The 12,209-nt window shown below is 30.9% G+C and overlaps 1 non-coding gene across 1 annotated transcript; it reads left to right on the top strand.

Moving 5' to 3' along the window:
• Window positions 1-1,184: 1,184 nt before the first annotated feature.
• Window positions 1,185-1,291, top strand: LOC120156023. Its single transcript, XR_005519029.1, has one exon. It is a non-coding gene; the product is annotated as a small nucleolar RNA R71 (small nucleolar RNA).
• Window positions 1,292-12,209: the final 10,918 nt, after the last annotated feature.

The following is a 12,209-nucleotide window of genomic DNA, read 5'->3' as shown; positions in this document are numbered from 1 at the left end:
GGGTAATTAGGTGTAAAAAGTGTGGCGATTATGAGAGATCCAAAGTACCGTTTTCCACGTTAATTATTTCTAAACCATGGAAACCTAAGTCCTCTTCTAAGGATTATTTCAGTACAAGGGAAGCTTGTTGAGGAGTTTTAGCGGTCAACGGATCACCATTCAATGCCTTCTATTGAGAAAGTGAGTGATTTAAGTGTTCAAACTTTTGTTGGATGTTTATTATGAATTTTCTTATTTCGTGTTTACTTGGATACTTATTTTATGAGATTTGAACTTCATGATTGTGAGTAGAAATATTTGTAATATATATATATATATATATATATATATATATATATATATATATATATATATAATATTTTCGTTTAAATCTAGAAATAACTTAATTTGAATTGCTATATACATTTGTGAGCATTGGTATTGCTGAGTAGCATAAGTATAATGAAAAGCATGCAGCCAATTGATTAGTATTATTAATAGTTTGAGCCTTTATTAATGAAAGTTATTAAAGTAATTCAAATGGTTTTAATCAATGTTGATCACATAGACTAAGTGTGCATTGTTTGTATAAAACTTGGAAGTCATAATATTATATCTTTTGATTCGATAGCTCACCAATTGCTTTCTAGAATGTTGTAGCATAAACTGGTATCTTGTATTATTGAATATTTTTTCTAGCATCTCGAATCTTTGGTAAATCTTACTGTCAAAAACTATAATGAAAACACTCTGATCCCTATTGGTTCGACATCCGTAGCATTAACTGCTACCAATTTATTACTTGAGTGATATGTATACTTACGTTAAATGCTATAACATCTTACGTAACATTAGGCATTCATCAAATTATGGTCATTGCCACAATGTACGCAAGTGATAATAGATGCGGCTTTGACTACATACATTCTTCTTGGTTTGTGTAATTTCTTCACCATTTTAGTCAATGCTGAAATCTAAGATGCCATAGAGTTGAAAGCTTCCAGTGTTTACTACTGTTGTACCACACTGACCAAATGTGTTGCACGTATTATGGTATTGGCATTAATTGGTGGAGATTCTTTCAAGATATCATATGCTTCATTGTATTTCTATCCAGTAAAGCTCAATTTGCTGAAGCATCAACCACTATAAGATTATGTATATTCAACCCATTATAAAACATCTTCATTTGATTCCAGTGTGGGAATCCATGCATAGGACACTTCCACATCAATTTTTTAAATATTTCTCATGCTTCATACAAGCTTTCATCTTTCAACTGCTTGAATGAAGTTAAATCGTTTCAAAGCTTCGTATTCATATCCGATGGGTTGAACCTCAACAATAATTGATGCTTTAATTCATTATAGGATGCTATAGCACCTGGTGGCAATGAAACCAACCAAACTCATGCCTTATGACGCAGCGAATAAGAAAATAGCTTCAGCGCCTCCTCCGAAACACCTTGCTGAAATAAAGAATCACAAACCTCCATAAATGATCTCAAATGCTAGGATCTTCAGGAATAGATCTTCCATACTATTACGTAGATTGTAACATTTTGAACATAATTGACTTTAATTCGAAATTTGTAGCATTAATAATTGGCCTCACAATGCCCGGATGCAAATCATCCAATGTTAACACCACATGCTCACGAATGAGGCGATTTCGATCATCTAGTTCTAATATGGTTTCCCAAATCCAATGCTAGCTGGCGACTTATTATTTTCTCCATTCTAAAGCGGGGTAAAATACCATTCCCTCTTCTAGCCATAGCATCTTTATAGCGACATCTTCAGAATGTTCATTCAATCCATGGATCAAACGGCTCTAAGTCGTTATCACTTCGGGGCATACACTAGGAAAAATAGAAACTAAGGATACCTAAAAAAAGGAAACAAACAAGTAAGCAAAATTAAAAGAACTCTAAATCAAACTGATATTCCCAGCAACGTCGTTAAAAACTTGATGCTATGTAAGATGTTATAACATTTAACGTAAGTATACGCAGTGTTCAAGTAATAAAGTTGTAGCAATTGATGCTGCAAATGTCAAAACCACAAGGAACAAATTGTCATTATTAGAGTTTGTAAAAATATGGTTTATCAAATGTATGAGATACTAAAGAAAAGATGTTAAAATTAATAAAGAAAAATACCAGTTCATGCTACAACATTCCAGGAAGCACGTGGTCAGCTATCAAATCGATGGATATAATATTAAGAACTTCAAATCTCATACAAACATCCAATACTCAATTTATGTGATCAGTATTGATTAACACCTCTTGAACTACTTTAACAAGTTCCGTATCTTAAATGCTCAAGTTATTAACAAAACTAATCAATTGGTTGCATGCTTTTCAGCATACACTATGCTAGTCAGCAACACCAATGCTCACAAAGGCATATAGAAAATCGAATGAAACTACTTCTAAATTTAATCAAAATACTATATATTTAATTATAAGTACTTCTACCCACAATCATAAAGGACTAAGTTCATAAAATGAGTATCAAAGTAAACATAAAATATAAAATTTGAAATATCATCCAACAAAGGTTTAAGCATTCAAATCACCCCCTCTCTCAATAGAAAGCCTTAAATTGAGATCCGTTAACTGTTGAAGCTATCCAACAAGCTTCCCTTATGTTGCAGCAACCCCTAGCAAAGGACTTAGGCATCCATGTGTTTGATGATTTAACGTGAAGAATTGTGTACTTGAAAAGACTATTGAACATCACACTTTTTGTGCTCAAGTACTCCACTTTTATAGTTTGTATGGGGATTTCATCTCTCAATAGAAAAAGTCCACATTTCAGGTGATATACAGTCAAATGATAGCTACCTGAGCCAGTTGTCCCAATCCAAAAGTTTCCTTTAATCGTTTGGAGCTTGGACGACCACTGCAGCACCCGATTAGCATTTCCAGCAATGCTACAACATTAGTGTAACAGTTTTCAACAACAAAAAATTGATTTTAGCCCTCAAAAACCCACAATCTTCTTAACAAGAAAAATGTGTGCCCTTAACAACCCACAATCTTCTTAACAAGAAATGTGCAAAACTAATTAATTTTAAACCTAAAATACTCCTAAACATGCTCAAGTTCAAACTAAATCTAGGTGAAAAAGGCTACTAAAGATAACTCTTTTGGATATTTATAATCTCTCTTGTAGAATTTGAATAAGCTCTCAAAAGGATCATAAATAAGGTCTTTATTTGCTCTTAATACCCCTCATTCATGGATGAATGTATATTGGATGTCTATGCACTTGAATGAGTGAATTTGGTGATTCCTTTGAATGTTCAATCCTTCCTTGCATGCAATTCCCGTACTGAAATTCCATCTTACATTGTCTTCGATAAATCGATCATATTTCAAGTTCCCTATATCAGATTTAGGCAATTCAAAAGGCGTTGGAAAGTTAAGAGATAGAGGAATAATATCCAATTGATTTATAGAACTAAACATCTATGTATCGCATCTAGAATTGGAAGACATTATGACTAATATTCTTGCATCTGTTGAGACTGTTCAACTTCCCTCACACACGTAGACACAAAACAAGCAAATGTTGAAGCTAAAAAATAAAAATAATAATAATAAAATGTCATGAAAAACATTAAAGAAACCAGTTTAATTAATGTACTAGTTTATTCAATGAAATATTTTAATTAGTGAACTAGCTTTATTGAATGATGAGCACACTTGAATGAAGTAAATTGCTTTAAAAAAGCTACAAAATAAAACAATTTTGACTTCCGTTTAACAGGGAACTTATTCATTCTTGTTTTTCACAAACACTTTTCCTTGAGGTTAAGTTTTGGTTGCTTGTACACCTCACTTCCATGTTGTTCATCTGAATAGGAATATGTTCTTTGAACTCCTTAAAGTAGGTTGGTTACACCAACTCCTTTAATCCTTGTGCCCTTCCTTATAATGGCTCTTGAATAGGTGGATAGTGTTTGCTTCAAATCATCTATTTGAAAAATAAAGAGTGGCAATTTCATCTCAAGATTGCAAAGAACTTATCCTTGTAACTCAATACATCAATTTCTTGTTTTGAATCATCCTTCTAAAAAATAAATCAAAGTTAGAAGTAAATAATTTAATAACGAAATAAATGGAAATATCAAACCATGCAGGATGCTTAATGATCTTGATGGACACTAGTTGCTTGATGATGGAAAACTTCATTAGATCTTCTCTTGAAATATAATCTAGGCATGGTTGATGTTTGATTATCTCCATAACCATTTATGAGTTTGGAACGTCCTTTGAAGTCTTCTCATGATTCTACAATGATAAGCCAAGACTATGAGGAAAAGAAAGATTAGCGTAAGATAAAATTTCCTTCTCTTTTTCTCTTCGACAATTTTTTCTTTTCATACCTATCCCCTTTTTAAATCTCATTTTCATTCTCACACTCTTGCCTTTCTTTAATATGTTTTTCTTTCACATTATCACTTTCAATTTCACTCTTTTTCTTTTATTTCTTTCGTTCTCAATGTCTTTTTTCAACTTTTGTTTCTTGTTCTTTCTTGCAAACAATTCATTTTTCTAGTTGTTCTTGCAATTATGTTTCTTTAACTAAATCATTAAATCACTCTTGAATATGATCTAGATTTTATGGATTGAAAAATGCGGCATTACTTGGCTCACTTTGCGTTGAACTTATGGCATTGTTTCTTTTTCAGAAATTGGAATCATCCTTGTAAGATCTTTCGCTCCATTTGGATGTAGAATTAGAAAAGGATCTAGTATCATTTATCCTCTTTTCTTACCTTTCGACCTTCGGTGGAGGTGTTTGTGAACAATAACCTCTTTCGATTATTCAATCCAACTTTTTTGAGATTAATTTCAGATTTATTTTGAGTAAACTCCTCATCTCTTGATCGAAATCTTGAAATTGAGAATTTGATGAAAAATCTTATACGTTGTCTCTTGTATAATAATTTTTGTACTTTCAAGACATAATGAAAATATTAGTAATAAAGATGAGAATAAACCTCACCAACACAAAAATATCACCAATACACTTCAAAGAAAAAATAACTTTCATTATTGTTTCACTCGGGATGATTTTTATGCTTGTTTTTCACTCTTTCCTTTTACCACTCTTGCTCTTTTTTCAAGTCCTATTAGAATTTCCTCTAGGCTCAACAAGGAAATTTGTGGAATTTGGCTGAAACAAATTGGTTAGAAAAATATGAAATATATATGTAAGGAGTAGGGTAGGTTGAAAGATAATAAGATAAATAGGTGAAAACAAAAGGAAATGACAATATAACTAAATTAATAATAATGATCACAAACCTTGAGGATTTGTTTGTTTTAAGATATTATGAAATAAAATTCCTCCCACTTTTGAAACTTATTTTTTTCACTTTTTCACTTTTTTCTTTTTTCAGTTTTTTTAATTTTTTGTACTGACCTGGGAGAGGGAAAACTACTTTTTAATGAATCGCCAATGATCTGATACCAATTGATATGATCCCAGTTATGTGATTATCGAATCATATGAATGTGACCTATCGTGATTCTAGTAAGAAATTAATTCCACAAGATTTGTACTCTGAAATTGCATAAACATAAAGTGTAAGAAGGAATTGATATGAATAACAATGAAATGATGAAATGTAAGGAGTATAGTTGTAGTTTGAAGGTTATGGAATAGTGATGGATGTGGTAGTTATATGAAATGAAGGAAATGTAGGGAAAGTGTAGTGGTGGTGGCATGGACTATATAATTTAAAAGGATTTGCAGATTATGACCCTCTAACCATATGGAAGTTAGGAACCAACAATATAATAAGGTGGAAACGAAGTGGTGGGATATAGAATACGACCCATTAGCTATAGAAGAGCTAATAACCAACGTTATAAACAAATGAATGGATGCATACTACAAGACTATCTTGAAGCCGATAGAGTTCTTCAAAAGAACTAGAATGAAAGAAAACTCTCAAAAGGTATTTTATAAATCAAATTGTATGTTTACAAATGCAATGTAAGTTCATATTTATAGTGTGGATAGGCACCATATGAAGAGTCTTACAAATGGTGTTGAATGTTTCATCTTAATGGTGATGAATGCACTTTATTAGCTTGTCTCCTCTTCTCTCTTTATATGGTTGATTAAGTGTTCTTGGGTTGAATTTGGACTTAATTTAGGATAAATGTAACCTTAATTTATTCCAAAGAGGGAGACTCTTGAAAGTCCATAGCTTGCTTCCTTTTGAAAAAGTAGAGGATGAATATGGGCACTTTGATGAATGTAGACACATTGTTGTCCAAAAGAGGAGTGTCTCTTGCTATTCCATGCTCATTCAAGCCATTTAACCCTTTGAATGTCATAATAATAGGAATTAAGAAGGCCTTCATTGCATCTCTTTGTAGAATATGAAAAGCCTCCAAAATAATGAGAAAGATAGTTTTTAAGGCTTGTCTCCCTTGTAAAATTTGAATAGGCTCTCAAAAGGATTATTAATAAGGTATTAATTTTCTCTTACTGCACCCTCATTCATGGAGAATGTATGTTTGACAATCCATGCATTTGAATGAGTGATTTTGGTGAATCCTTTGAATGTTCAAGCCTTCCTTGCATGCAATTCCTGTAATGAAATTCCAGTCTGCACTGGCTTCGGTAAATCAATCGTATCTCAAGCTCCTGATATCGGATTAAGGTGATTCAAAAGGCGTTGGAATGCTAAGAGATAGAGGAATAATATCCAACTGATTTATAGAACCAAACATGTTTGTATTGCATCTAGAATTAGAATACATTCTGATTGATATTCTTCCATCTGTTGATACTGTTCAACTTCCCTCATGCACCTAGACACAAAACAAGCAAATGTTCAAGCTAAAAAATAAACTAATATAAACATTCCATGCAAAACATTAAAGAAGCTAGTTTAATTAGTGAACTAGCTTTATTGAATGATGAGCACACTTGAATTAAGTAACTTCCTTTAAAGAAGCTAAATGCTTAAATTAACCTAATTAAAGTACATGCTTGAATGAAGTAGCATGCTTTTTTATTCATGAAATTTAAGGCCATGCAACTAATAAAACTTATGCAAATTCATGCACTGGTAAAAATCATGCAATGAATGATATTATGTGATAAGCATATCCTAAGTTGCAAATGCAAACTTATGATAAGATATAGTGCATAGATGAGCAAATAGAGGATGAAGTAAGGTAGAACTCCCTTAGAATCAACCTTGGTGAGCTTCAATGATTTGATCAGATCAAGAAGAAAGTTGGGGTTGATTAGGATCACATCAAATTTCTACTCCATTTCGATAGTCGTCGCTTACCCTTGACAAATCCATCCAACTATTATCCATTTCGTATTACTGGAATATTCGTTTCAAATGTTAATTGCTAATACTAGAGAGAGTAAGCAACTAAACATAAGCATTACACTTAATTTCTACATTATAGAATGTAGAAATTACCTAGCATTATCTTCTTTATTTTTCGTAGCAGAAGTTGTATTTTTATCATTAAACTTCCAAATTTAACACTTTAAAGAAAATACTATGTTGTTTATATGACTTGGTAAACTCTTGACAGAATACAAAATTAAACAGCATCCTATAATCTTTTGAACATAGCTACGTTAGGAAAATAATAAAAAATCAAAACCAACAAATGTGCAATTGAATACAAAACAGGATTGATCAAGTTAAAGACATTTTGAACAAGCACTTAAATGTTGAAGATAAACTGATCATCTCAAGCATCTTTGTTAGTACTGCTAAAATAGCCGGGTACAGAAAACAATACCACAGCGTATGATATGCAAAAACTAATCTATGAATGCTGCTCTTAAGATAGTGAAACAAAAGGTGCATCAGCAATTGCGACTAGAAGTTGCATTTTCTGAATTTGGAGCATCAGTTTCAAGGCATGGGTTCATTTAACTATATCACTCTGAGGTATTCGTCCTTTTCACTTAAACTAGTTTTACTTTTTAAATTAAATAACTAAGATATTAATTTTCCATTATTCTTATAGAATTACAGAAGAACTCTAAGCGTAAGTAAAAACATGACTTCATAACTGAGATATTACTTTTTAAATTCATGATCAATGGCAGATTTGGCAGTAATAAGAAACTAAATAATAAGAGAATTACAACAATGGCAGCTTTGGGCTTCAGCGGATAACGACGACAGTCGAGCAACGATCGAGAGGCTGAGAAGAAAGTGAAAATTGTACAAAGTCAAAACCTGCAGTAAAGGAGGTTACATGTGAAACCTTTATGTAATAAAATGAAAACTTTTATCCCAATTGATAATTTCCTTTAATTCACTAATAAGCAGGACTTAAACCGGATGAAGAAAAGGACGAATCCCAACATTGCGGCGTTTGTAATTATAAACGTCACTAATCTACTGAAAATTGTGACGTTTAATAAAAAAAGCCACTATATATGCTTTCTTTTACGGTATTTGTTTAAAACACACCACTAAAATACGAGTCTATAATGATGTTTGTAAAAACAATGTCACTAATGTTATCATTTTGTGGGACTTTGACTGTAAACATCGCGATATGTAAGAACTTAACAGCGTTTACTATTGAAATGCATCTAAACACCTATTTTGTTGTAGTGTAATTGTTGTAGACCATGGTAAATACGTGGATAATTGTTAACGAATTTTTTAGATAAAAGTGAAAAATAAAATAAAATTACAGGATCAAAATGAGAAATCATATAAATTTTATTTTTAAAAAAAGGCATATGTATCAGTAAAAGAATTATTGTTTTATTAATCAAGATGTTAGCGTCTAAAAAATCTATTAAATGGTTCAGGACTCGTGTATTTTAAGGCACGTATCCAACGTTAAAAAGGAGAGAAAATAATTTCACTGACCGAAAATGTCTTATAATATACGATTTTAACCAACTTTTTTTGGATTTATAAAAATAACCAACAAATTCGCAACACAGAATTAGAATTTGCAACACAGAATTAGAATTCGCAACTCGAACATGAAAATTTTCGCAACGCGAATTACTGATATAGGTAAACACAACTATTTGCAACTCAGTTTTCAAATTCGCAACTCGAATTCGGATTTCGCAAAGCGAATTTCATTTTCGCAAAGCGAATTTCATTTTCGCAACGCGAATTACCGATGTAGGTAAAAACGGTAGAAAAAATCCGGTAAAAAATCTGAATTCGCCAATTTGAAAACTGAGTTGCGAATTTGACAAATTCGTGTTGCGAAATGTAAAATATCGTCTCTTAAAGAAAAAATTGTTTGGTTAAAGTTAAATGAACGAACGAACGAACATGAACATACCCTCGTTCGTGTTTGTTCAATTCATTTATAGGCGTAGGTTTAGCTGAGTGATTCATACGTAGATTTAGCAACTGGAATGTCTCAGGTTGAAAATCACTCCAGTACATTTTATGTCCTTTTATTTCTCTCTTTAATAAGGTGGTTAGACGTGTGACCACCATATTGAACTAAAAAAATCTTCTAATCATATTAAACTAATTGTGATTGGTTACTCACTTTTAAAATTGACAAAGATCAAATTATTATTTACTCACTATTTTTTCTTTAAGATGCGAGATTTTACATTTCGTAACACGAATTTACTAAATTCGCAACTCAGTTTTTAAATTATTGAATTCGGATTTTTTACTGGATTTTTTCTACCGTGTTTACCTATATCGGTAATTGAGTTGCGAATTCAAGTTACGAAATTGAAGAATTCGAGTTACGAAATCCGAATTCGTGTTGCGAATTTGAAAACTGAGTTGCGAATAGTTGTATTTACCTATATTGGTAATTCGCGTTGCGAAATCCGAATTCGAGTTGCGAATTTGAAAACTGAGTTGCGAATAGTTGTGTTTACCTATATCGGTAAGTCGCGTTACAAAAATTTTCATGTTCGAGTTGCAAATTCTAATTCTGTGTTGCGAATTCTAAATCACATTGCGAATTTATTGGTTATTTTTGCAAATCTAAAAAAAATTGATTAAAATCGTATATTATAAAACATTTTCGGTCACTGAAATTATTTTCTCTAAAAAAAAACATATTCTTTTCTTCTGTTGATCGAGTGTGGTAAGATAATTTCCTTACTATTATTGTCTGACTCGGCTCGGCTCTTGTTCCTATTCTTGTAACTAATTAGTTGCGACTACTGTGGACGAAGTACAAGCTTTTACTTCAGATGTAAAATTTGGCTTTATCACATTGGATTTTCTGTTTCATTATACAATGCATTTTCTAGCTTTTTAACACACCTCAGAGACCATTTTCCTCTCTGAAAATTTCCCATGCTTTCTGTCAAGTTATATTTTGTAGAAGAGTAATATCATCTAAGTTCGTTTCATTTTTTGGATGTATAAAATTTTAGAAATATCGAATTAAAATCATGGTATTTATACATTTTAGTAATTATATATATTGGGATGAATTCAAATCTAAGGTAGAGAATCACCACGGCACGGTTATCATTTTCGTTTGATCACTTTGTTTAAATTTTTCAATTAGTGCTAACGTCTCGTTTTGTAGTTATTTTTTTCTAATGTCAAATTTAAATAATCACATCGGCAAAATATATGTATATGTTAACAATAACTAAAAAAATATTCTAAATATATATTACTTTATAATCAACAAAAAAAATAGAAAATTTTTGACATAATCACTGTTAAAAGTGTAACAGTTAGATGACTACCATAATAATATTTTTAAAAACGTGAATAAATTAAGTTTAAACGTAAAAAAAATGTAATGTTTTAAAAGTTGAATGATTATTTAAATCATTTATTTTAGGAAATTATAGTTTTATAATTATGTTAAATAAAATAATAATTAAAGTCAAGTCGGCCTATGAATTAGGAGAGCAATTTTGACCGTGTGTGTGACGGTGCAATTGTGAAACGTAAATAAAATAGCTGGTCGGCCAACTAATATATTCTGCTGACACAACAAATTATTTTACTGCAACTCGTTACAAATATTATCTTGGAATACCACGTTGCCTAAATCTATTGGAGGGTACTTTAAGGTTTTCTTTTAACACAATTCTCCACCTAAATACGGGGCAATTTTTCCACCGTTTTGATCACGTCCACCTCCTTTCCTCCCATGAATACGAGGAAGTTTCATATGCGGCAGTTTAATATACGATTAAGAAAATATATTATTAAACTTATTATTATATTTTAATAATTTTATAAAAAATTATTTAAAATATTATTATTTTTATCAAAAATATTATTATTGGGCGTTTTATCGAATTTGATAAAATATTATTTAAAATATTATTTTTCTACCAAAAATATTATTATTGGACACTTTACTAAAATTATTAAAAATATAATAATATTTTTAATAATACCTTTCATCAATTAAATATTAAGCTTTCGTACCATATAACTTCACCCTTACTATGCCCACCATCACGTAAATGTCTAATTTTATTCGCAGTCTAGTACTGGTCATATTGTTGAAATTTAGTCAATTTTTTTATTGGGAAAAAGCTATAAAAGGTCTCTATACTTTTTGAAAAAAAAAATTTGGTCATCGTATTATTTTTTTCTATCAATATAGCACTCTAACTCAGAAAACAAAACAAATGTGACCCTTTGACCAATTTTTTCGTTGTTTGACCGTTACAGTATTGAAGTGGCAGTCCACGATGCTGACATGGCACATATGAGTTACCAATTTAGCTCATCTGTCATATTATCAACCACCGTTGACTGCCACGTAAGTACCCTAGATTGCCACATCAGCACTGTAACAGTCAACGATAAAAAATATTGGTCAAAAGGCTACATTGGATTTATTTTCTAAGTTGGAGGGTCATATTGAGAGAAAAAATAATACGAGTCACATTGATATTTTTTTTTAAAAGTATTGGGACATCTAATGCCTTTTTATCTTTTTTATTTCAAGAATTCATAAAAATATCTCCATTAAAAAGAAAATTGCAAAAATATTTTTTATTGCCCAATTAATTAAGGTGAAACCTTGAAATTATGGGCAAAAAAATATTTAAAAATTTATTACATGCTCAACTTATTGTCGGATGAAAACTATGTATGCAAAAATATATATATATATATTGTTTCTTTATAATAGTACTGAATAACTTAATGAAGCTAAATTTAGAATAAAAATTATACAATTCTAAATTTAATATTATATATATTGAATGAATGTAAATGGATGATTA

The sequence above is a fragment of the Hibiscus syriacus genome, unplaced genomic scaffold (genome assembly GCF_006381635.1).
Source record: "Hibiscus syriacus cultivar Baekdansim isolate YM2019G1 unplaced genomic scaffold, ASM638163v2 tig00111210_pilon, whole genome shotgun sequence".
Taxonomy (NCBI): Eukaryota; Viridiplantae; Streptophyta; class Magnoliopsida; order Malvales; family Malvaceae; genus Hibiscus; species Hibiscus syriacus.
This window is presented reverse-complemented; position numbering and strand designations above follow the sequence as displayed.